Genomic DNA, 25,550 nt, shown 5'->3' on the forward strand with positions numbered 1-25,550 from the left:
CAAAAACTGGCAATAGCAACAGAGACCTCAAAGACCTGGAGCATAATGGGCATTTGAATGTTTGTTTTATGAGATGGTAATGATCTCAATTGGGTTTCTGCTAAAAAAAAAAATTTCAAATCTCCTGAAATGGAATACTGCATTATAGATTAAATACCCTTGGAAAGATCATAAGGAATATTCTTCAAGTATAAGAAGAATAAGCATAATTTACAAATTTAGCACCAGAAACGACTGCATCAAAACCTATGAGTTAGCAACAAACGATGTGGGTTAGATGTGGTGAGAAAATGACACTCAGGAGAAAGCAATCAATTTCCATTAGTCAAATTTCATGGATTAAATGAATGAGCACACTAGATAAAAAGTAAAAGTTAATGGAATTTTGAAGCAATTCAATAACTATTTAAAGACACTCTAGCTACACAGTGGCAAAACAGTCATAAGGTTTTGGGGGAAAGTAATCAAAACATAATTGTATTAGAATTGAACATTGTTGATGTCATGGCATTAAACATCAATTAAACGATGAAAAATATTTAGTGAGCTCTAGTTAAATACTCAACGTTCCAATTCTCTTTGACAATCACCCCTCTCCAAAAATATATCAAGAGACGTAAGCATGCAATACAATGGATGGCTGGGACATGAGACAAAGGCAGGAAGAAATGGTCCCTGTCCCCACTCTAGGAGTTCACAATTGGTTGTGGTGACAGGTACATGTACTTACATCTTCAGTGTCAGGTAGAGTGTGGGAACTGTTCTGAGTTTTAGACCTTGTGCCATGGCACCCTTGAGAGGGGAGAGGTCAACATTCACTGGTGCTGTTAGCTGTGGTATTTGGAGGAGAGACCAGAGTGGGAGATAGGACCCATGTTCCCAGATTACTTACAGCCTGGTCGGGACAAGGCTAACATGCTGAGACATAGATTTTGATGCAGCCAGACTTGTTCTGCCTATGGGGAGACAGCCTTGAATCTAAAGCAAGACAACTCATTTCATGCTTTTCCCTACTTCTTCTCCCTGTGGCTTGAAGTTCTCCCAGCCTTATAGTATCTACTTCAGTTTTAAGGACAAAGGCTGAGATGATTTGTCCAGGGATCACAATCATTTGGACTCCTCTTTAAAGTCATGGTAGTAGTTGAATTTATACTAGATGTTTAAAATTGCCTTGGACAAAACCAGCTGTAACTGATCAGGAGAAGAGGATAATGTAAGAATACTTATAAACAAAAGAAAATGAGACAAAACAATCCTTCCCTCAAACCTATAAAGAAACACACAGACACATTGATCAACAGCATACATACAATACGATGCTTCTGACCCTTCACCAGCTAAGCTATTAGTGAGTTGTTTTTGTGATGCTATACTGGGAATCATCTGCATTCTCTTTCCTTCCTCTGCATATTCTTAGCAACAGGCTGAGTCCAGATATGTGAGATGGAGAAAAATATGGCCAGCAAGTTCTGAGAAGAAAAATGAGGCCACCCTGTCTAGTAAACTTCTACTGAGTGCCTGCTATGTGCCAGGCAGTTACAGGCATGAGAGACACATCTGTGAGTAGGCAGACAAAGCTGCTGCCCTCATGGAATTTGCCATGGGATGGGGGAGGATGGAGGATGGTAGCAACAGGAAAGTGACAGCTGTGTTGTAGGTGTACATGTGACAAAGACTTGATGAGGGAAATAGAAGCACAGACATGAGATATCTAACCCAGAAGTGATGTCCCAGCTGTGTCCTAAAGAGCAAGTAGGAGTTAGCCAGGCAGAGTGCAGGAATGAGGTAGAGGAGTGTTCCAGCAGGGGAACAACATACATAAAATAAAGAGGTCAGAGAAAGCATGGCTTGATGGGGAGACAAGAGTCCAAAGTGGGGAGCCACAGGAGGTGAGGCTGGAGAGGTAAGTTGGACCTGATCCTAAAGGGCCTGATATTTTCACTGAAATCTTCTAGACCTCAGCTCAGGGAGGTGGGCATTTGATAGCTGTTTTCTGTTCTGTGATATCTTTCCCATGAATCCACTCTACCCGGTTGCTGAGATACAGCTGGGAATGAGGGTCTCTAGGCTGTATTCCCTGTAGTCTACATAAAGTAGCCATTTCTACTGGTCTTGAGGATCAGCTTGAAATTTGGATTGAGGTGGGTATATAAGTTGAGGGTGTTGTTTTGTGCCTGGTTCAATATAGTGAACAGAATAATTATGTATGCTTTTGAGGAGATACGAGTTCTCAAGCTCTCAGTCTGGAAGTTTTCTTTAAGGGTGGGATCATGGCATAACTTTTCAGAGAACTAAGAGGATTGGTGGAGGTCGTGTTATGGTTTCCCACTGCAAGTGATTTCTTGAGCCCCATCGTTTGACTGTTTCATTCACGTGAGATCATAGAGGCTCTAGGTAGATCTCCAAACTGACCTAGGGATATTGGTGCTCTGTGAGAGAAATTTTTTTTTTCGTAGCCATGAGGATGTGTGTTGGGGGAGGGGGAAGTCATTAGGAGACTCACTTGCTGGGAAGCAATATGGGTGTGGTGATCTTATATGGACTCCTGTGTTCAGAAGGGCAAAGCTCAATTGCCAACTTAATATTTAAGGTAATGGAAAACTGTTGATCCAGTTTATTCAGTTGGTTTGGAGATGCCTTTTTATGAAGGGGGAGAAGTAGATTTTCTTGACTGGGCATGAGACCGACCCTATTGTTACATTAAAAACATCTTTCTCCAAGGTGAATGACATCACTGACCTGGTAGCAAGGTTCAATTCAGGAGGCTAAAGGACAGTTGAGTTTTAGGCAGGCATTGAAAGAGTTCGTATTTTTGTAACAGCTTGGTAGGGCAGGTGATCGGAATGAAGATTTCAGTGAGACCCTGGCTGTCATTCATTCCAAGTCTCAGGAAGTGAGCAATCCGGGAGCAGAGTGTTCTGGGTGCTTGCCCAGTCTCCATTTTCCATTCTGCTTTACTCACTGAGTTTTTTGAGGGCGGCAATATGTCTAGCTGGAAAAAAATCTGCACATTCCAAATCTCTCTTGCCCCTAGGGGAGGCCATGTGATAGAATACTGGCCCAGGATGCATAACTGAAGTGTGGGATTTCTGGAAACAGTTTTGTTTACCTGCTACAGATAATGTGCTTTCTGGTTTTTCCATTCTCTCCTTCTTCATGCCTGGAATACAGACTTGATATTTGGACACCAGAGACAATGAGGAAAAGGCCAGGAGAATCACAGTGGCCTTGGTCCTGAAATCTTTGAGCTGCTGAACCAGTGACAGCAACTGCTACCCTCAGACTTCTTGTTATTGATGATAACAAACCCCTATGCATGTAAACCACTGTAGACAGATCTCTTGACTTGCAGACAAACCCAATTCTTTTTTTTAAAAAAATAAATTTATTTATTTAATTTTGGCTGCGTTGGGTCTTCGTTGCTGCACACAGGCTTTCTCTAGTTGCAGCGAGCAGGGGCTACTCTTCGTTGTGGTGCACAGGCTTCTCATTGCGGTGGCTTCTCTTGTTGTGGAGCACAGGCTCCAGGCATGCAGGCTTCAGTAGTTGTGGCATGTGGGCTTAGCAGTTGTGGCTTGTGGGCTCTAGAGTGCAGGCTCAGTGGTTGTGGTGCACGGGCTTAGTTGCTTCGCGGCATGTGGGATCTTCCCGGACCAGGGCTCGAACCTGTGTCCCCTGCATTAGCCAGTGGATTCTTAACCACTGCCCTACCAGGGAAGTCCCCAAACCCAATTCTTAACTGACACAGATGCCTTCAGGGATCACGGTGACAACTGGCAGAGGATCCGTCATGGGCATAGAAGTCCCAGAGCCTTCCTCCATGACAGGACTCTGCAGAGGTCTGCTGACCTTGAATGCCTTTGCAGAAAGTACTGGAACAGAGAGAGAGCGGTGCACAGGCTGACTGTCACATTTGTCCATATGCCAAGATATGCCTCAGACATTGTCTCTTAATGTGTTAATTGTGTCCTACAGACCTTACCTGGCCTTACTCTTCTTCTTGTTATAAGGAACCAGATGGGAGAAGAGAAAGGCTGAATAAACCCATGCCTTTTAAAATTAATTAGTTAATTCTTTAAATAATTATTCAGTGCTTACTATGTTCCAGGCACTGTATTAAGAGTTGAGGACATGACGATGAATGCGACAGACACTGCCTCTGTCTTATTGTCTAGACTCAGGACAAAATTGTCACCATGTTAAATGTCTGCAGTGAGTGCGGTACTGTCTTAGGTGCATCATACCCACCATCTTACTTAATCTTCAGGACAAACCTGTGAGATAAATACTACTAGCCTTTTTTTAGATATTTAAAAATACAAATGAGTACCAGAGAGATTTTATAATAAATGTTAGTACTGCTGGCTGTTGGAGGGAGTTGGGATTCTACCTGACTTCAAGGGTCAGAGACCTAAGCAACTTGGAAGTCCCCAGTGGCTCTGTTTCGTTAAGGAGTATGTGAACTCCACATACCCTGGTACTGGCTTAATGAGTGATAGGAATAGAGAAGCTCAGGATGGTGTTTCAAGGCCAAGCACATGTTTGAAATTATATCATTTCCAGAGCAGAAACTGATTGGTACTCAATTTTAGGAATGGACTAAGTGATCATCCTAGAAGGTCAGTGAGTTTTGGAGTTGGAAAAAATAACACAGTCAAAAGTGTAAGCTCTTTGAGGTTAAGGGCTGGATCTTATCTCTGTATTCTCAGCACTTAATACAGTGAAGTAACGGCAGGTACTCAGTACATGTTGAATTGAATGAATTAACTCCAGATTCATAGGCTAGGGGTAGGAAGTTTCAGGTTCCCATTACACCAGGTATTTGTTGAATGCCTATTATTTTCCAGATTTATGGTAGGTGCTCCATCAATAGAGGATCTGATTTCTGCTTTTAGGGAGATCATTATCTCTTTAGTCCTCAGAAATAGAGGATGAGATATCATATTATAGGTATCCTAACAGGTAATACATGTACTAAGCATCATTTCACAGCTGATGGCCATTGATGATTCCTAAACCACACCACGGATCCACAGACCAGATGAAATACATGGGTTGGCTATAGATAAGAATGTATGCCTGAGTCTCAGAATCTTAGATACACTTTAGGGCTTCATAAGTGATCATCAATCATCCTTCACAAAGAAGCTTAGAATACAGTAGAGGAAGGGTATATAATAACAATAATATTAACAATATTTATCAGTTGTTTATTAAAAGCTGTATACTTAACAGTATCTCATTTAACTCTTAATCTTATGAGGAAGTTTTATCCCCATTTAAGAGATAGGAAGCCAAGGCTTACATAGGTTAAAGTATTTGCCCAAAATCACGCTGAGGCTAACTGGTAGAGCTGATTCAAGCCTAGATCTGCCTGATTTCAAAGTAGATGCTTTTAATTGCTGTATTGGGTTACCCCCAGACTTTCTAACTCAGCCTGGGGACCAAAGTAGACCTACATTTCAGACTTGCCCTCGAAGAAGTGCCTGGGTATGGGCTGAGGTGGCATTTGCCCCTTGCAGAGGGTTTGCTTAAAGTCTAGGTATCTTTCAATTTTAAGACATAAGTAGATTTTTTTTCACATGCAGTGTTATTTGAGAATGGATCACTGATAACCTTCTGGAGCCAATTCTCCAGGGTCATCCCCCTTAAGAGTACAGGGCCCAGTACTCAGTTTGAATGCACTGATGGCATCAGGGGTCTTATATATATTTGCTGAAGCTGCAGGATCTGGTGGTTGGCATGCCCCCTTCCTTACTGCTAACAGCAACCAAAAGACTTGCTTGTATTCAGTAAGGAGGTTTCTCTATTGCCTGGTAGGGGGCGGGAGTGATCCATTTGACGATGCCCCATAGTGGATGGAGGGTCAGCACCTCCAAAAGGGCAGGCTGATCATGTTGGAAGGGAAGTAGTTGGTGACTGGACGGCCACAACTTATTTTGTGTCAGATATTTAGTGAAGAAACTGGCTACTAATTTCAGTCTCCTCTGAACTTATCTTGTACCTCCTTGGTGAAAAGGAAGTAGTACCAGGGTCAACATCATGGCATTTTCTAACTATCTGGAAGTTGTGATTTAGAAAAACATTATTTATATATTTAAGAAACACTTATTTAGCATCTGCAGTGAGTCAAGTACTGTAAGTGCTAAGGTTCCACAGAGGAAAGGAAAGGTATATTCTCAGCTTTTAACCAGGTCACAGTATAGGGGAGACAGAAGTTGAAAAAATAATTATGATTCAATATTAAAATGGCTACAGTGGATATGTATGTGTGTGTATATGTTTATATATATATATAAATATATATATATATTTAAACAAGTGCTATGAGAACCTTCTGCCTTGAGAAGGCTTCCTGGAGGAGGTGACATATGATGTGGATCCTGGAGGATGGATGGAGGTGCAAGTGAGCACTGAGGGGGAAGTAGATGGAAAGAAGCTTTCTTTGCAGGGAAGACATCATGGAGGAAGATACCAGGGCATTCAAGGTGACAGGTGCATTGAGACTGATGTGATGGGTGTCTATCCTCTGTATTGCCCAGGCTGCAGCTCAGGTATCTTCCTGCTGGGCCAGTTAGACCAAAGGGCCATTTTGTTCCTGTAGCTTCTGCCAGTTTCTGCAGGAGATGTGAGCCAGCAGGCTTGGGTGGATGGGAGCGTGGCACTGAGGGGCCTAGGCAATAGGCAAAGATCAGGACTAAAGGTTAAGCAAGGCCAAAGCAGGAGCAGGTCAGGAGGACTAGTTATAACAGCAGGGTGAGGCATCAGATGCCAAGAAAAGATGTGTGTCCAGACCAGCTCAGGCTTGGTAATCAGACTGAGGTCAGACAAGGTCAGACCAGGCAGAATCCAGGTCAGTGTCCCACAGGAACTACAAGACTCTTACCATCTAAGTGTCATGGACAGCACAAGTCTTTCCCAGCTAGCCCCATTTATCTCAGACCTTAAAGGGGTGAATCTATGACGGTCTGTGCTGCTCTCCTAGAATGTGGTCTGCATTCTTTACATTCTCTCAGAGACTCATTTTGTCTGTCCTACAATACATTTAGTCTTAGGGCAAATTGGGGCAACCTGGTTGTTTGTCCTCTAGGCTGGGTGGAGATTCATTCCTTAGAGTCCTTAGAAACCTTTCTTGAAAGAAAGCTTTCCAAGGCTAAATCTAGATACTATCTCCCCTACTCTGTTCCAGGATCTCGATTTAGATTCTTGTGACCAACGACATTAACTTCAGAGTCTGAGCCTGGATGGGGATTACGTCTGTAACCCTGATCCCAGGATTCAGCTCTGACTGAGCCAATCTGTTTAGTATGGGCACCACGGCAGAATCCAAGGGAAGGGTTAAAGAATGTTGCCAGCTATGCAGGCACAACTATACTCTTTATCTTTGTGATTGGCTCATCCAAGAGTGTTGCTTTCCCTTGACTTTTCCGGGTAGCAGCCTATCCACCATGATGTTTTGATGATACGGACTGGCCTTGAGAAAACCAACTGCTTTACTCCAAAGGGGTGTATGCAAGTGAGATTATAAATTTCCTGTGATCCTTTGATAACGAGGGAGGGCATATTTTTAAATAGAACTTACTTTTTAAAAACTCAAATAGAAAAATCAGCTGTAAGGTCCTTTCTCCTACAGAGACTCTAAAGAGCACTCTTATTGGAAATAGCCTGTTATATCTTTATCTGCTTGTCATCTATCTTCTATTTTACAGATAATCTCTGTAGGTGATTTAGAAAAACATCCCAGCTTTTTTCTTTTTATGTAGACTATCATTGAGATAATATTTCTTTTTGGTTTTTATCCTATTTGAAAGTGATTATCATTCATCTCCAGATGTTTTGAGATAATGTCTTTCTCCATTTTCTATTCTTTCAAAAAAAATCTCCTCTTATTCTGGTATAATTTAACAAATTATATCACATCTTTTCTTATACTTCCTTTTTCAAATTTAAGTCTTTGTTATCTCTTTTCAAGCTCTCTTTTCAATGCTTTCATAATGATACTGAAATTTTAGAAGTAATTCACATTGCTTCCTCTTATAGCATAGAAGCATACACAAATATTTCAAGGACACAGGAAGTTCTTGTGGAGTATTTTAAAATATGCTCTAACTTTCCTGATTTCTACTAAAAAGTATTCAAAATATAATCTTCCATTTCTCTAAAGTCTCAGAAAATGCTGACTCAATACTACTTAAATAAAATGTTTACTTCTATTAGGAGTACGACATTGAGTCATTTCTTTTTAAGCTATCCATCCACTTTTTGTATTTTCAGCCCAACTCTATTTGGTTGCAGTGTGTCTCATTCTATAATATTAGAGGTACTATATTAACCTTTATTGTAAAAAAGGTTGTATTTCTAATCTGTGGATATATTGTTTTTCTTATAAGATGCTAATAGTTTTGGTGGAAAATTTCTGAAGAGAAGGTCCTGAGAGGAAGGTTTTATTACATCCATCAAACATTTACTAAGCAGAGACTATGTTCCTGGCTTTGATTAAGAGAATCTAAGATGATTAAGACGCCAGCCTTTTTCTCAGGCTGCTTATGAGATTCGTAACCAGAGTAAGATGTGAGCTACGAGAGGCTATGGGTTGGAATTTTTAGCTGAGGAAATCAAGGAAGGTGGCATGTTAAGGGTTTAGAGAACTGTGATGTGTAGGGAAGGAGAGGAAGGTCATTGCAGAAAGAGAGAGAGCATAAGGTTAGGGAGTTACGCCTGAGACCAGGAGTAGAGCAGCCACGTGTACAATATTGCTGGAGTGCAGGGGACAGTGAGAGAGAAATTTGGAGGCCAGGTGGGCCAGACTCTGGGTGGCCTTGGAAATCATGTTAGACTGTATTTCAATCTGTATTCATTGAGGAACTATAGAAGAATTTGAGCAGGAAAATAATCTGGTCATTCTGATGGTATTGTAGAAAATGAATTAGATAAGGCTGAGGCTGGAACCTGGGACATCATATAAAAAAACCTTGCAAAGAGAAAGACGTAGAGAAGTAGCATTTCCTGATTGCCTACTGTATTCCCAAAACTATATTGAGTATTTTCACATGCGTAGTCTTAGTTACAAGAGGGTACATACAAGGAGGCAGTTTGGACACGGACGGGCACGCCTAATGTGGCAGATAGCACCAACAGTTACTAATCTCCTCCTATTTCTGTGTAACAGAGCATTAGGCCATTCCAATTAGGCATGGCTGTCATTTCCAGGTGGAAGCCCATAATTCTCCATGCTTTCTTCCCCTGCTACTATGCTCGTGGGAGTCTATGTGGAGATGGATGGGCCACAAAACCAAAATGGCCCATAATGCTGAACTAGCACATGGAGGTTAGTGCCCCAGAGTCATATCAACTTGCAGTGGACTTTGAGTGCATGAAAATAAACTTTTGCTGTGTTAAACCTCTGAGATTTTGGTGTAGTTTGCTACCACAGCATAACCTAGACCAGGCCCCTCTAATAAAACTTTCTGCAATGTTGGAAATGTTCTATATCTGCACTAACCAATATGGTATCTACTAGCCACATGTGGCTATTGAGTACTTGAAATGTGGCCAGTGTGATTGAGGAACTGAAATTCAAATTTTATTAGTTTTAATTAACTTAAATTTAGATGGGCATACTGATTGATACTTTTAAAAAGTTTCTTTAACTGCTGGAGAAAACCTGCCAAAAGCCTTTATATCTGGACAGAAAATACTGGAGTTGAAGAAACCCTGAACCAAAGTGAATTAGAAGAGGATTTTTGGTTTTGACGATGTCATGCTCTTTCATTAAAATTCAGGAGGATACTTCATTGTAGAAGCAGTTGTTCAGTTTTAAAGTCAGATAGATAAAAGTATATATTAAAAAAATAAAATTTAAGTTAATTGAAGAAAACATATACTGTGTGCCTACTGCATAGTAAGTGTAATGTTAGGTGCTAAGTTTTCATTCATTCACATAGTGGTTCACTGAATTTTTGAGTGCATGCTATGTACCAGGCATATATTCCCCAGGCTCTGGGAATATACCAGGGAACAAAACAGACAAAAATCCCCGCCATTACAGAGCTTACCTTCTAAGCATCCTGAGAGACTAAAAACAAACAAACAAACAAAAAAAGTCATACTATGATAAATGTCATGAATAATAATAGCTAGCATTTATTGATCATTTATATGTGCCAGGCACTGTTCCAACTATTTTGCATATATTAATTCATTTAATCCTCATAACAACCCTACAAGGTAGGGATTATTATTATCACTGTTTCATAATGAGGAAATCGAGAGTCAAAGGTAAAATACAAATCTGAATTATATGAAGCTTTGCCCCTCGGGAATTTCCAGGCTGCTCTGGGGAGATAAACACCAATGCGATTCAGTGTGGTGAGTACTATGTAGACAAAATCCTGGATACCCCGTGGGACAAAGGAGTGCAGGGCCAGGTCTGCTGGGAGGAAGTCACGTAGGAAAGGCTTCACAGAGGTGGGGAGTGGAACGAAGCACTGAAGGAAGAGTTGGAATTTTCAAGCAGACAAAGGAGAGATGAGGGCAGGTATTTCAATTAGAGGCCACACTGTGTGCAGAGCCACAGTTCAGTGTGGGAGCCAGTTGGTAGAGAACATGTGCCTAAGGAGTCTGGCTCTATCAGAAAAACTTAAGACTGTGATAGGAAGGAAGGGAGGAGAGAGAGGCAGCCATCTTCCTATTTGATGAGGAGTAGATAGTTCCTACTGAAAGGCAGTCACTACCTTCCAAGAAACAGCTTGTAAAGTGAGGCTCCTGAAGACAGTTCTCTAACAAGGCTAGGAGGGAAAGCGAGCAGACCCAAGTTAGTTCTCAGGGGCAGAGGACTCAGAAGAGTACTACAGGCAGAGGCCGAGGCTCTTAGGGTTGGCTTTGCACTTCTGAGGACATCACATGTTGTTAGTGGAGAAACTCTTCCATAGATGGAGACTTAACAGGTGTGAATATTTTTAATCTTGCATTGAATAGTGACTTTTTTTTTTTTTTTTTTTTTGTGGTACGTGGGCCTCTCACTGTCGTGGCCTCTCCCGTTGCGGAGCACAGGCTCCGGATGCGCAGGCTCAGCGGCCATGGCTCACGGGCCCAGCCGCTCCGCGGCACGTGGGATCTTCCCGGACCGGGGCACGAACCCGTGTCCCCCGCATCGGCAGGCGGACTCTCAACCACTGCGCCACCAGGGAAGCCCGAATGGTGACATTTTAAAAGCCTATAGATGTGTGTGGCTTACAGAGTTTTAGCAGAAGGGGGTACTTTGGAAGTGGGAAAAATGGCCAGAAAGGAATCAAGGGCTGGTGGTCCTAAGGCATCAAGAGGAAGAAGTCAGCCTGACCTGGCTTGCTGGCAGAGCTGCCCTGTGGCTTTGGGAGGGGCCACTCAGTTGTTTAAACACAGGGAATAATGATACTGACCTCGCTGAGTTTTCTGATGATTAAATGAGAAAGCACTTTGTAAACTATTCAGTATCCTATTACTCTTTTTATCAAAAGGGTCACATATTAAAATTGCCTTTAAAAAAAGTCATATAACCTTGTAAAGGTCAGAGAGCTCACTAGCACCATCCCATCTAGTGGCAAAACTGATGAACAGCACCACTGAAGGCTGCTAAATTAAGCTTGTCCTGGTAGGCTGAACAATGGCCCCCAAAGACATTGGTGTCCTAATCCCTGGAACCTGTGAATCTTGGCAAAATGGTGAATATTACCTTATGTGGCAAAAAAAGTGATTAAGTGAAGGATTTTGAGATGAGGAGAGGATCCTGGATAATCCAGGTGGATCCTTAATGTTGTAATCACATATCCTTATATAAGAGGGAGGTAGAGGGAGATTTGCTTTAGAGAAGAAGGTGATGTGGCATCCCCAATAGAAATTTCAAGCTGCAACTTGCTGACACTGAAGATGGAGCAAGGGACCTTGAGCCAAGGAATGCAACAATGCAGCGTTAGAAGCTGGAAAAGGCAAGGAAATGGATTCCATCCTCGAACCTCCAGAGCAAGCATAGCCTTGCTGACACCTTGACTTTAGCCTAGTGAAATGGATTCTGGACTTCTGGCCTCCAGAACTGTAAGAGAATAAATTTGTCCTGTTCCAGGCCACTGAGTTTGTGGTAATTTGGTATAGCAGCCTTAGGAAACTAATACATTCACTAAGTACTTATTGAAGACCTATGGTGTTCAAGAATGTTGGTCTGGCCAGGGCTATAACAATGAGTAGAAACAATCTTTTTCTCTTGATAGTTACCCTTATGTTGGAGGACAGCAAAGCAAGAAATGCAAATAAAAGCAAAAATGTCAGAACTGTGAGAGGAAGAAATGATGCATTACACTAGTTCAATGGACAGGAAGATTCTTAAGCAGGTTAGTAGAATCAAGAAAGCCCATGTGGAAGAGGTGATAATTAAAATGACGCTAAAAGGAAGTAAAAATCAAGGCAGGTGGAGGTGGGATAGAAAGTGGAGGAGGAATAGAGAGGTGGGGTTCCACCAGGCAGAGGGAAAAGAATGGGTATAGTGATGAATGTGGGAAAGTAAAAGACATGTTTGAGGAATAAGGTTTAGTCCACTTTTCTTGTAACGTAAGATACTTGGCTTTGGTTGGAAAGGAAGATCAGGGTCACATAATGGAGAGCTTTGGATGCCAACCTAAGAGATTTACTTTTTTTTTTTACTGGATAATGGAGCACCATTAAAGGTATTTGCACAGAATAGTGACATATATGAAGGCCTATTTATTTTATATGTAATATATCTGGGTAAGCATAGCTTTATGGGGGAAATTATAAATGTTGCATATTAAAATAACTGGCAACCAAAAGGATTGGTGGTCAATTTTTCTGCAGTGTAAAATTTTCTTATGTATTACGATGAATCCAGTTATATTTTAAATTCTTAAAATGTGCTTCCCTTAAAATGTGCTTCTGAAATCAGAAAATGAGGTTGAAAAGTCTACTTAAAGATGCTTTTCCCAGAATTAAAAAGTAAGTTACTGATACTGTGCTTTGAAGAGAGAATCTGCTTGAAGAGGTAGCCAGTGATAAACAACGTATTAACTTGAGGATTGGGTAGTTAGTCTCACAAACATAAAAGTTCTAATGTCAGAAAGATGTTAAAAATGATATAATGAGCAGAAAGAAAAGACTGGTGGGTGTATAGGTAGAGGCAGAGAACTGAGAGGAGGAAATAGAATTAAAATAAAACAGATTGAAGCATGAGAAAGACCATCCTTAAGCACTGAAATGAAGAATTAGTGGAATGACTATTTAAGATTTTACTTCTTTAAGACAAGAAACCTACACCAGCTTTTTTTTCATGTAATTTGTTTGTGGCAGGCAAGATTTCACAAATATTTTCTGAACATATACTCAGTGCCAGGCACTAGACTAGTATGGGAGATTCCACTAGTCTAGATTCCAGTTGGTATAAGAAAGAGAGATACTTTCTTATACCTGGTAGAAGATGATCCTTTAAGCAGAAAATCGTGCTCTTATATGGTGAAATTCTATGTTATCTAAATAATCTGAACATGCTTTTAAGGGAGCATTACATTCACTGACTTATTGACCAAATGCTGGAATTCCTGTAATGAATCTTGCCAGTGTATGTAGGGAACAACAGGGAAGATAGGCTGGTGTACAGAGCATCAGACAGGAAGTGAGCCTTTCCAATGCTCAGTGTTTTATCTTTCACACTTTATAAAATTGGGTGTTTTGCAAGTCTGATTATATAAAGAAGCTCAAGATGAAACAAAAAAACAATCCACGGTAAAATATGCTTGCTAGACAAATAATGGGGAATTGTTCTCTGGGTAACTCTAGTGGAAAACAGAAGAGGTGTTTTAAAAGCCTTCATTAGGAAAGCGTGTATTGCCTTGGAAAGCACATGAAAGAAATTAGTGACAACAAACAAACAAACAAGTGGCAAAAAGAAGCAAATCATACAGTAAATCAAAATTCTGAAAGATTCACCTTTAAAAAGGGAGTATAAGGGGCTTCCCTGGTGGCGCGGTGGTTGAGAGTCCGCCTGCCGATGCAGGGGACGTGGGTTCGTGCCCCGGTCCGGGAGGATCCCACGTGCCTCAGAGCGGCTGGGCCCGTGAGCCATGGCCACTGGGCCTGCGCGTCCGGAGCCTGTGCTCCGCAACGGGAGAGGCCGCGGCGGTGAGAGGCCCGTATACCACAAAAAAAAAAAAAAAAAAAAAAAGGAGTATAAGAGGGGACTTCCCTGGTGGTGCAGTGGTTAAGAATCTGCCTGCCAATGCAGGGGACAGGGCTTCGAGCCCTGGTCCGGGAAGGTCCCACATGCCGCAGAGCAACTAAGTCCGCGTGCCACAACTACTGAGCCTGTGCTCGAAAGCCCATGAGCCACAACTACTGAGCCCATGAGCCACAACTACTGAGCCCTTGTGCCACAACTACTGAAGCCCGTGCTCCACAACAAAGAGCCCGTGCGGCACAACAAAGAGAAGGCACCACAATGAGAAGCTCGCGCACCACAATGAAGAGTAGTTCCCGTTCACCGCAACTAGAGAAAGCCCCCGCGCAGCAACGAAGACCCAACACAGCCAAAAATAAATAAGTAAATAAATAAATTTATATTTTTTTAAAAAGTCTTAAAAAAATGGAGTATGAGATAAAAGAGAAAAAAAGTAGGCGTAAGAAAGAAGGGGCATCCTGCTTTCCAAGATAATCTCACGTGAGAATTTATCCAAAACAATATGGAACATTCATTTGTGTTAGTGAATGATTTTGAGATTAAGAGGCAATCTTTCACTAGGAGCTAAGTTCTCTCTAATATAGATTCATACCTGCCATCTAAACATCCCTCAGGGCAGAATATGGTCTAGTTATCTCCTTTGCTGCAGAAAACACCCATACCTGCCATCTAAACATCCCTCAGGGCAGAATATGGTCTAGTTATCTCCTTTGCTGCAGAAAACACCCAGTTGCTGATTTGCACCAAAACTCTCAATGATTAACAATTTCCATCAAGAACAACTAGTCCAGTGAAAGACTGGCTTCATATGGGCACAATCGTAGCAAAGGGATTATGACTTCTTTAAATGAGAGTTTGGACTAAATATCTATAAATGTATTCATAATTTATGTTAAAATTTCTTGATTTCTAATCATCTAAGTATTTCCTTTCCTCTTCCCTAGTATGTTATTCAGAACAGGTTATTGCAGATACAGTAAACCCAGGGAAGGACTGCAGCACTTTCAGCATCTGAACTTTGAATCCAAGACACGTATTGTATTATGAGCTGGCCATTTGGCTTCACATTTACTATAGTTACTTCGGTTAACAGGAATATTATATCAGTATATTCTCTACTGACTCATGTTAAAGAAAGTGTTCAGTCTTAACACTTGTTAAAGAATGCTAAGTCAGACTTTATTCAGGACCATCGTGATAGGTGTAGGGCCATTGTAGTGGGGTTTGTTCAGGAGAAGAGAGATTGTGCTCAACGCTGAACATAAGGGAAAGTGAGAAATTTATAACCCAGGAGCAGGGTGGAGGTCAGTGGATGGAAAATTACTACGAGGAAACATTAGAAGTAGGGGGTGATTTTAGCTAAACTGACTGTTAAGATTCTGTTAAGGATTCTCGCTGAAGGCAGGCCAAGGTGACCAGACTCACCTGGAGGATGATGGGAGATGAGGAACACAATCAGATATTGAGGGTGAGGGGTTCTGGCTAAACTGACTTAGCAAGATTCTTGCTAGAACTGGACAATGCAGTGACACACGGAAGCCCAGAAGTCAGGGCTTCGTTGAAAAAAGTTCAGGGGAGCCTGAATAAGGTTTGGTCAAGGAGAGACTCTCACTGGATTGTGTGTGTGTGTGTGTGTCTGTGTGTGTGTGTGTGTGTGTGTGTGTGTGTGTGTGTGTCTGTGTCTGTGTCTGTGTGAATTTGGAACATTTCAAACACTAGCAACATCAAAATGATAGGCATGGATATAGAGCATTCTTAAAGTGGACAGAACAACCAGCATTGGCTATATATTGGGTGTTTGACTGTAACAGACAGAATAACTGTGGCTTAAATAAAACAGGAGTTTAATCCTCTTTCATGTAATGTTGGGGGCTGGCTGGAGGCCAGGGCTGACAGGCAGGGCAATTAGCTGGCTTTGTCAAAGGTTGTAATGGTCATTAATACTCCACTTAAAGGAGATATTCGTTCATTGTGCTTTATCATCATGAGCTGTTGTACAACCCATGCCTGAGATTCCATGCTAATGGTGGCACGACTTAAAATTAGTTTTAAAAAAAAGCAAACAGTAAATAAAACGATACACACTAGCATCAGTAAGTTTGCTCGCCACTGCTCATTTATTTTCCTACCACATTAGTTAGATTGTGAACTTATTAAATATATGGTGACAAGTTAATTAATGAAGCTCAACAAGACACAGAGCCAAATGGCACTCAGGCTAAATGGGGTTCAAAAGCACTAATTACTAGGGTTTTTGAGATGTCGTAAAACCACTGACAGGTATAAACTTTTAAATTAATCAGATCACATGATAATTTTAGAAACCTACACATTCTTTCTATCATAAATAGAGCAAAATATGTGAAAAGTTTTCTTTTTAGGTGCAAAATTTAAATTTTGATAACCAAACACACATTTCAGGACTAGTTATTCAAGATGTAATTAAGGATACAAACACAATTTAAATCTTAAAATTTCATGTGGTTTACAGTTTTGTGTCTTTCCTTAAGGAACTTAGATTCCTCCTATGACCAATGATTCCCAATCATCAGAATGACCTGTGGTGCATTTAAAAAAAAAAAAAAAAAAATGCAAGGGCTCTGGAGATTCTGATTTTGTGGGTCTGAGGTGAGGCTTAAGAAAAAAGCTTTCCAAAAAAAAAAAAAAAAAGCTTTCCAGATGCTAGAAATCTCTGGTTTAAGTAATTTACTCAGGAGCACAGATTTATGCAAGAATAATGTCTGACGTATTTGAAAAGTTAGATGATCTGGAAAGTGTCTTTATATTGTTTTCTTCACATTAAAAAAAATAGTTCCAATACGGCTACTATTTTGGCAAAAGAGGTTCTACTTGCTTTTTAATGACTTTTATGAACCGGTGGTTAAAAACAGACCTCTTAGAACATCCACCCAGCACCTAAGATGTGATTTTTTTCCCCACCTGCTATGTTTTAATTTTTAGATATGTTGAGAGAGAAGCTCTTTCCAGCCTTTAACTCCAGCTGTACTGTTTTTCATTGGCTATGCCATTTTCTTGCAATTCAGTATTTTGAGGACTGTTAAGTTAGTTAAACAAGGAGGCCGTTAGACTGTGGTGGCTGTAATGCTGTGGAGGTCTATGTAAGCAAACCAAAATCTAAGCCTCTAAATGCCTCAAGGTTACAATATCAAAATGCTTAGGACAGCCAATCCTAAACAGCCCACTAGGATTTGAGCTGTAGCTAACCAGATAATTTATTTTCTCTGTTTCTGCACTTTCTCATACTATGTAAGTCTTTTCCCTACCTCCTGTTCCCTGATGGTTCTTAACCACTTCTGGTTTGGTGCTGTCAAATTCGAATAGAGTTTTGCTCAAATTAACTCAATGTTTTTGATGGAAGATGTGGGAGGTAATATTCTTTTAAAAGATAAACTGACACGTATCAAAAAAAAAAAAAAAAAAAGAAAAAAAGAAAAAAAGAATGTTACCTAAAATGGACTTTGCCTAAGGAGCCAGTTTCATTAACTTTTTTGCAAGTTGGTATTTCCAGCGCAGAAATGTTCATCTTCATCACTGTGGTGCTGAGAAGTTGTGCAGGACCCTGCCTCTCTCTCTGCCAGTCATGACCAAATACAGTCTGGGCAGGATTCCAAGTTCAGCTGACATTCCCAAACCAATAAGAAGTGACCAAAATGGTTTCCAGCTTTCTCTCCAGGGGTAAGAGTTGGACGTGTTGCTATGGAGACCGACCTCTACCAGCTTGAACACATTTGCCGTCCGTTTGACACAGAGGAATAAATCAGTGCCCTTGACTGTGGGCATGGGGCTGAAGGCTGATTCTCCTGGAGCGTTACCACCAGTTTGCTCAACAACTTTGCTGACTTTCTTCCTGAAACTATGCCATGGCATTCATGAGCGCATGACTCAATCAGCCCATGCAGCCTCAGTGAGCTCCAAGTGGCCTCAACTTGAGGATTTATATAGCCTTTGCAAACACTGAGTACATTTCTTTGTTTCCTTTCAGAATCGAAGAGTGATTCATTGTCAGTAAACAAAGAGAGGATTACCAACCTGTTTACTAGGCTGGAATTCAGCTTCCTCTGAATGCAGTTCTTCCTGTTCCGAAGAAAGACCTTGTGCATTTCAAACAGTTTTGTTTTGTTTTTTTCTTTGCGGTACGCGGGCCTCTCACTGTTGTGGCCTCTCCCGTGGCGGAGCACAGGCTCCGCACGCGCAGGCTCAGCGGCCGTGGCTCACGGGCCCAGCCGCTCCGCGGCACGTGGGATCCTCCCGGACCGGGGCACGAACCCGCGCCCCCTGCATCGGCAGGCGGACTCTCAACCACTGTGCCACCAGGGAAGCCCTCTCTTTCTTTTTCAATCCATGTTCTTTCTTCCTCCATGGAGAAGATATATAATTTAGCCCTCACTCAAATTCAAACAGATGACTTTCAAAGGCCATTCAGGTCCTAGTGTTTGTCCTTTGCAAGCACAAGCAACTGTGATTCTGAAGAATTTAAATGCAGATACTGTTGGTAGCCAGCAATGTTTTCCTGCTGTTGAAATGCAAAAGAAAATTTTACTTTACAACTGCACTGTGCCACTCCTGACATTGAGGGGTCCTGTATTCACCAGAGGGGGGAAAAATTAAAATATCTTACCTGTCTGCACAATATCTTTGGTGGTTATACAACAGTAAAATATTCAGCAGTTGATATATTCCCTGTTAAAACTGACAGACCTGTTAAAACTGACAGACCAAGCTGAAAACGGTTGAGGATGTGTGTAGTGCCTCCTGTTCCCACTTTCTTTAGAGTAGCTTTCTATCATAAAAACTGCATTCAGGAGGGCTCTTATTGTCTCAATTATAAAGTCAACTCAAACACATTAGCACTACACTAACGATTTCAGCAAACCTGAAATATATCTAACTGTTGACAAAAGGTTCAGTTTCATTATACTGAATGCCAGGGTAAAACTATGGTAATGCAATCACTTTCTCAGAGTTTCATCATTTGTATGGTCCCAGAAAAATGATTATAACTTTGTAGAATTATTCCAGAATGGTACTAAGTAAGCAGTTTTCAAGTCATTGGGAATCACAGAAGCAGCTGATATTCACCTATCCATTTATTTATTAGAAATAAGTCACAGATACGCAGTTTTTGACATGGATCTTCTCATTTTCAAAAGAACGTTAGAAATAGCTCAGCTAATGTACCATAAAAGTTCAATTCAAGTTTTGATAATGAACCTAAAGAGCATATTAACAAATGAACCTATTGCTGTATATGCCATCAAGTGAAAGTTCTATTTTCCAATTTTTTTCCTGTGGTATAAACAAATTTTCTTGACAGAAGCTCAGCATCAACTCAGAAAAGTTCTTTTTGACTAAATATTTTTAGTCATATGTCACCTGTTCAAGGCTATCTCCTGGAGTTCAGAGATATCCTTAGTAGGCGAAGGAGACTTTTACCTTATGATTCTGGATTTTTTTTTTTTTTTTTTTTTTTTGTGGTATCGGACCTGTCACTGTTGTGGCCTTTCCCGTTGCGGAGCACAGGCTCCAGACGCACAGGCTCAGCAGCCATGGCTCACGGGCCCAGCCGCTCCGCGGCATGTGGGATCTTCCCGGACCGGGGCACGAACCCGTGTCCCCTGGTGGGATTCTCAACCACTGCGCCACCAGGGAAGCCCCTGATTCTGGATTTTTAAACCACTAGCTTCATTAAACTAATAGGGTGAATGTTGGGAGTGAAATCCTTTATGTTAAAATCCAGTAATTTCCATCTTTTGACAGAAGATCCAGTTTCATTATACTGAATAATGGACTAGCTCTGTAGCCATATAATAAAAATGGAGTTAAACGTGCTTTTCTTCCCTCCTAGCAAGATCTCTGAGCTCTGAAAATAGCCATAAAGCGAGATGAATCTTATTTCTCTTTATTTAGTAAGGATTAGATATCTTGATTTTTTTTATCATGCTTCGATGAATTTACCCACCTACCTCGCTTTCATGTCTTAACCAGGGATGTGAGTGTTAGTAAAAATCTCTCTATATTAGTATTTTAATCATTAGCATTTCTTGAGTTTTGGTAATGAATTTGAGGATATTTTGAAATTTAACTTGTTTTGGGGAAAATGCATTTGGTGACCCAGAGAGTTTCAGAGTTCAGAATTATTCTGATCTTGTATAGCTCAAGATTAATCCAATTTCCTGGACAATTGTTTCTATCATAATTATGTTATTTCTTATGAACTAAAAATTACTTCACTGGGTCACTTAATAAGTGTAAAAATTGGAAAAATCTTGAAGGGAAACCTACTTACAGTTTACTCTTTAATACAATTCAATATTAAAATCAGAACTGTATTTCCCGGTTTGTGTAAAGACTGATTCAACTCAATTTCCATTGTATTTGGGAAAAGCAAGGAGCAAAATTGCATTTAGGGCAAGCAAGAATCTAAATGTTTTAACCCTGGTAATCATCTGTCATTTCTACTTGCTAGAAAGTGTCATTTCATCTAGAACTCTCTAAAGCGAAACGATTTGAAAATACTCTTCGAGCTGTTTGGTCCCAAGTTCCTTACTGGTTGTCAACTCAGAGAAATGTTGGCCTAAGTCTTAAAAGAGCACAGTTCACTGAGTAGCATTTCCCACTGTGGGTCATTCAGGACTCCCAGTAAATGGCGATAAGCTTAAAACAGTGGGAGGAAGAAGCGCTGTATTTTTAAGTTAAAAGTTTCATATTTTATGCATATTTGTGTATAGTGAAATAGGAGAATTACTATGTAAAAGTTACCAACAATAAAATCATCACCATTCTTTGATTTGCGTATTGCATTACAGCTTGCAATGCTCTTTTACATATATAAGCTCATCTGGATCTTTTAATATCTCCTAGATATAGCAGCTGGGCTGTTACTATCTATTTACAGTTAAGAACTTAAAGGCTCAGAGATTAAGTGACTTTCTGAAGTTCACACCACTAATAAGGGACAACCAAGATTCAAATCCATGTCTCCAATGCTTAAAAATATAATAAAAATAGAACAATGTCCGATGCATATTAACTGTTATTAAAGAATAGTTTCCATTCCCTTATGTTTCTTTTCATGTTATTCAAAATATAAAAGGGATCTGGCCAGTTCTATATGAAAGAAAATTGTTTTTCCTTCTCTTTAAAGTTACTATGACATGAGAAAATATGTAAAGGTCAATATACCCTATGTGAATTAGGTGACAAATCAAAATAAAGTGGGTGCCAATAGACCAACAAAAATCATATAATAAAGACCTACTATGTGCCATGCATTGGGTGGGTCTGTGGGGATACAAAGGCAAATAAAACAAGGTCCCTGCCCCAACAGGGTATGACTTTTGGACTCAGGCAGACCTGTCTTCAGTTTAAGGCTCTGTGATTTACTAGCCTTTTGACACAGGGCATGTTCATTACCCTCTTGATCCTCAGTTTTCTTCTCTGTAAAATAGGTTGAGAGACATCCCGAGTTCTGCATTCAGAATGGGGTTTGCATATGATTGGCTTAGTAATGATAGTTGCATATATGCATGGATCTGTTTCTGGACTTTCTATTCTTTCCATTGGTCAGTTTATCTGTATTTTCTCCAATATTGTAGTCTTAATTATTATAAATTTGCAATAAGAATTTACATCTGGTGAGGGAGGGCACTCTTCAATTTCTTTTTCTCCTTCAGCAGTGTTTTGGCTTTCCTTGACCCTTTGTTTTTCCTTATAAATTTTAGAATTAGTTTTTCAATATTCATATCGAGATTTTATTTGGATCTATAGGGCAATTTGGAACATTTGGCATCTTTTTGTTATTGTCTTACTATTCATGAACATGGTACATTTCTCAATTTTTTAGATCTTCTTTAATGTTTTTAATAAAAATATAAATCTTATACATCTTTTTCTAGATTTATTCATAGGACCTTTAAGAGTTTTTGTTGATTTTTGGAAATGGTATTATTTAAAATTTATTTTTTAAAATGTTGCTGGTATCTAAAAAGTTTTTGATTTTTGTATATTGATCTAATAAAGGCTAGCTACTTTGCTGAACTCTCATATTTATCCTGATGCATTTTTAAAATAGAAGTATCGTTGATTTACAATGTGTGTTAGTTTCTGGTATACAGCAAAATGATTCAGTTATACATATATATATATATATATATACATATTTTTTCATATTCTTTTCCATTGTGGTTTATTACAGGATATTGAATATAGTTCCCTGTGCTATACAGTAGATCCTTGTTGTTTTTCTATTTTATATATAGGAGTTTGTATCTGCTAATCCCAAATTTCTAATTTATCCCTCCCCCATTCCCTTTCTTCTTTGGTAACCATACGCTTGTTTTTTATGTCTGTGAATCTGTTTCTTTTTAATATATAAGTTCATTTGTGTCATATTTTAGATTCCACATATGAGTGATATCATATGGTATTTGTCTTTCTCTTTCTGACTTACTTCACTTAGTATGATAATCTCTAGGTCCATTCACATTGCTGCAAATGGCATTACTTCATTCTTTTTTATGGCTGAGTATTATTCCATTGTATATATACCATATCTTCTTTATCCGTTCATTCGTTGATGGACATTTGGGTTGCTTCCATGTCTTGGCTATTGTAAATAGTGCTGCTATGAACATTGGGGTACATGTATCTTTTCAAACTATAGTTTTCTCCAGATATATGCCCAGGAATGGGATTGCTGTATCATATGGCAACTCTATTTTTAGTTTTTTAAGGAACCTCCATACTGTTTTCCATAGTGGTTGCACCAATTTACATTCCTACCAACAGTGTAGGAGGGTTCCCTTTTCTCCACACCCTCTCCAGCATTTATTATTTGTAGACTTTTTAATGATGGCCATTCTGACCAGTGCGAGGTGGTACTACATTGTAGGTTTTTTTTTTTTAAGTTTTTTTTTTTTTGATGTGGGCCATTTTTATAGTCTTTATTGAATTTGTTACAATATTGTTTCTGTTTTATGTTCTGGTTTTTTGGCCGTGAGGCATGTGGGATCTTAGCTCCCTGACCAGGGATCGAACCTGCACCCCCTGCATTGGAAGGCAAAGTCTCAACCACTGGACTACCAGGGAAGTCCCTTCATTGTAGTTTTGATTTGCATTTCTCTAATAATTAATGAAGTTGAACATCTTTTCATATGCCTATTGGCCATCTGTATGTCTTCTTTGGAGAAATGTCTATTTAGGTCTCTTGCCTTTTTGCATCCTTAGATTTTTAAAATTGTTTTATTTAGGATATTTGCATTTATTTTTATGAGCTATATTCACCTGTAATTTTCCTTTTCTGTTCTCCCTTTGTCTGGTTTTCATATCAGTGTTATATTTACCAACGGAATGACTTGGGGAGTGTTCCTTCTTTTTCTATTTTTCTGGGAGAATTTGTTTAAGATTGAAATGTTTAGTACCTTGGAGGTTGGTTGTATTTGTTTTCAAATTGTCTAGGCTTAGTGTTTTCCTTGTGGGAGGATTTCAAACTACTGCTTCAGTTTCCTTAATAATTATAGGACAATTCAATTTTTTTTCTTAAGCCAGTTTGGGTACAGTATGTTTTCCTAGGAATTTGCCCATTTTGTAAAAGTTTTCAAGTTTATAGGCATTGAATTGTTTATAGAATTCCTTTTTTTTTTAAAAAAGTCTTCTGTATCTGTACTTTTGTCCCATTTATTCCATTCCAATACTATTGTTCATACTTCTCTTTTTTCTTGATTGATTTTGCCTGAGGCTTCCCTGTCTTATTATTAATCTTTTCAAAGAACAAACTTTTGATGTTACTGATTCCTTCAATTATAAATATTTTTATTTCATGAATTTCTGCTGTTATCTCCTTTCCTTCTCTTTCTTTGGGTTGGTTTTATTGTTCTTTTGATAACTTCCTAACTACTTATGCACTACTTTGTGCCAGGCACAGTTCCAGACATTGGGGTTATAACAATGAACAAGATAAACAAGGGTCCTGTCTTCAGAGGACTTAGCTGAGAGTGTGTGAGTGTGTGAGGCAGACAGTGAATGCACCGACATATGCATGTATGTCTGTGAAGCCGTGTTGCCAGAAGAGAAAACCAGGATAATGAGTGGGACTCTTGTTAGAAAAGGCTGCTCTATGGAGATGAAAGCTCAGCTGAATGGAGACAGAGTCAGTCATGTGAAGACTTGGGGGAAGAATGTTTCAGGTGGAGGGATCATCTACTCCAAATGTCTGCAAACAGGACACATCTTGGAATGTTTGGGGCAGAAAGGCCACAGTGACTTTCAGGAAGCTGTTGGTTTCCATTTCTACAGGACTGATTTAGAGAATTAGCAAGGCTTTTCTGCTGTGTGTAACTAGAGGACAACCATGGCCTTATCCAAGCTCTTTTGGGGGAATCCTGGATTTCTGGGCAGTCACATTACTGTGTGAAGCTGAACTTACAGCATTAGAATGCAATTTAACAAGCCTCTGAGACGCCGCTTCAGGTAGATTCACTCTCTTGCTTGACCCGTTCGTTCCTCAGGCTATGCTTTGATCCATGCCAATTTTCAGAATAATATAGAGGAAACTGCAACTCAAATAGGAAACTTCGACCCTATCATTTTATTTTTCCATTTTACAGCTTTTCTTTCTGTCCAGGCTCTGTTCTGACAAGCCAAGGCTTGTTGGCAAAACAGCTGAAAAGTAAACTTAAACAAATGAATATGATTATAGGGATCCAGCCTACCAGGATTAGTCTGTTAGAGAAATTGTTTAGAGAAATTGTTTAGACAAAACCTATTTTCTCCTTCCTGCAACTGACAAAACTGTAGGAAAATCACTCATGTTTGAAGGCAAAGTATAGTAAAGTGCTATATTGGACCACTGGTTTCATCAAAGGGAAAATAAACAAACCACAAGTAACAATGTGTAGCTGAAAGTGATAGGTCAGAGGTTTATTTAAAAAGGAGAAAATCCAAAAAATCAGACTGACAGCTTGATTCCAAAAGTTGAGAATATAAAAGCTTTATAAAGAACAGTATACCATGGTTTTGAATATTGACTTTGTGATTGGGTCAATATACCAGTAGACATGGTTTGGGGGAAACAATAGCACATTGATTTCTCAAGGAAGAAGTGAGACCAACCTACATTTTTAATTCAAATGTTAATCTCTAACTGGAGAACTGATTTAGATGATCTAATATTCTTGATAGCTTGGTTTAAAAACAAGGCAAATTTAAAAAATTGGCCATCAGAACTTTTCTTGGCAAATATGGAACCAATGAATAGTGGATAGAATTGATGATTTGGAAAGATTTATTAAAACCTGTATTCAGGGTGACCATATGT

The 25,550-nt window shown here is 39.7% G+C and overlaps 1 long non-coding RNA gene across 1 annotated transcript in view; it reads left to right on the forward strand.

Annotated features, from left to right (window-relative positions):
• Positions 1-1,779: 1,779 nt before the first annotated feature.
• LOC136792273 (uncharacterized) overlaps positions 1,780-25,550 on the forward strand; it is a 130,280-nt gene continuing 106,509 nt past the window's right edge. The window contains exon 1 of the long non-coding RNA XR_010835831.1: positions 1,780-1,903. This is a non-coding gene — a long non-coding RNA (uncharacterized lncRNA). The remainder of the gene's footprint in view (positions 1,904-25,550) is intronic.

This window comes from Kogia breviceps, chromosome 12 (assembly GCF_026419965.1).
Source record: "Kogia breviceps isolate mKogBre1 chromosome 12, mKogBre1 haplotype 1, whole genome shotgun sequence".
Classification (NCBI taxonomy): Eukaryota; Metazoa; Chordata; class Mammalia; order Artiodactyla; family Physeteridae; genus Kogia; species Kogia breviceps.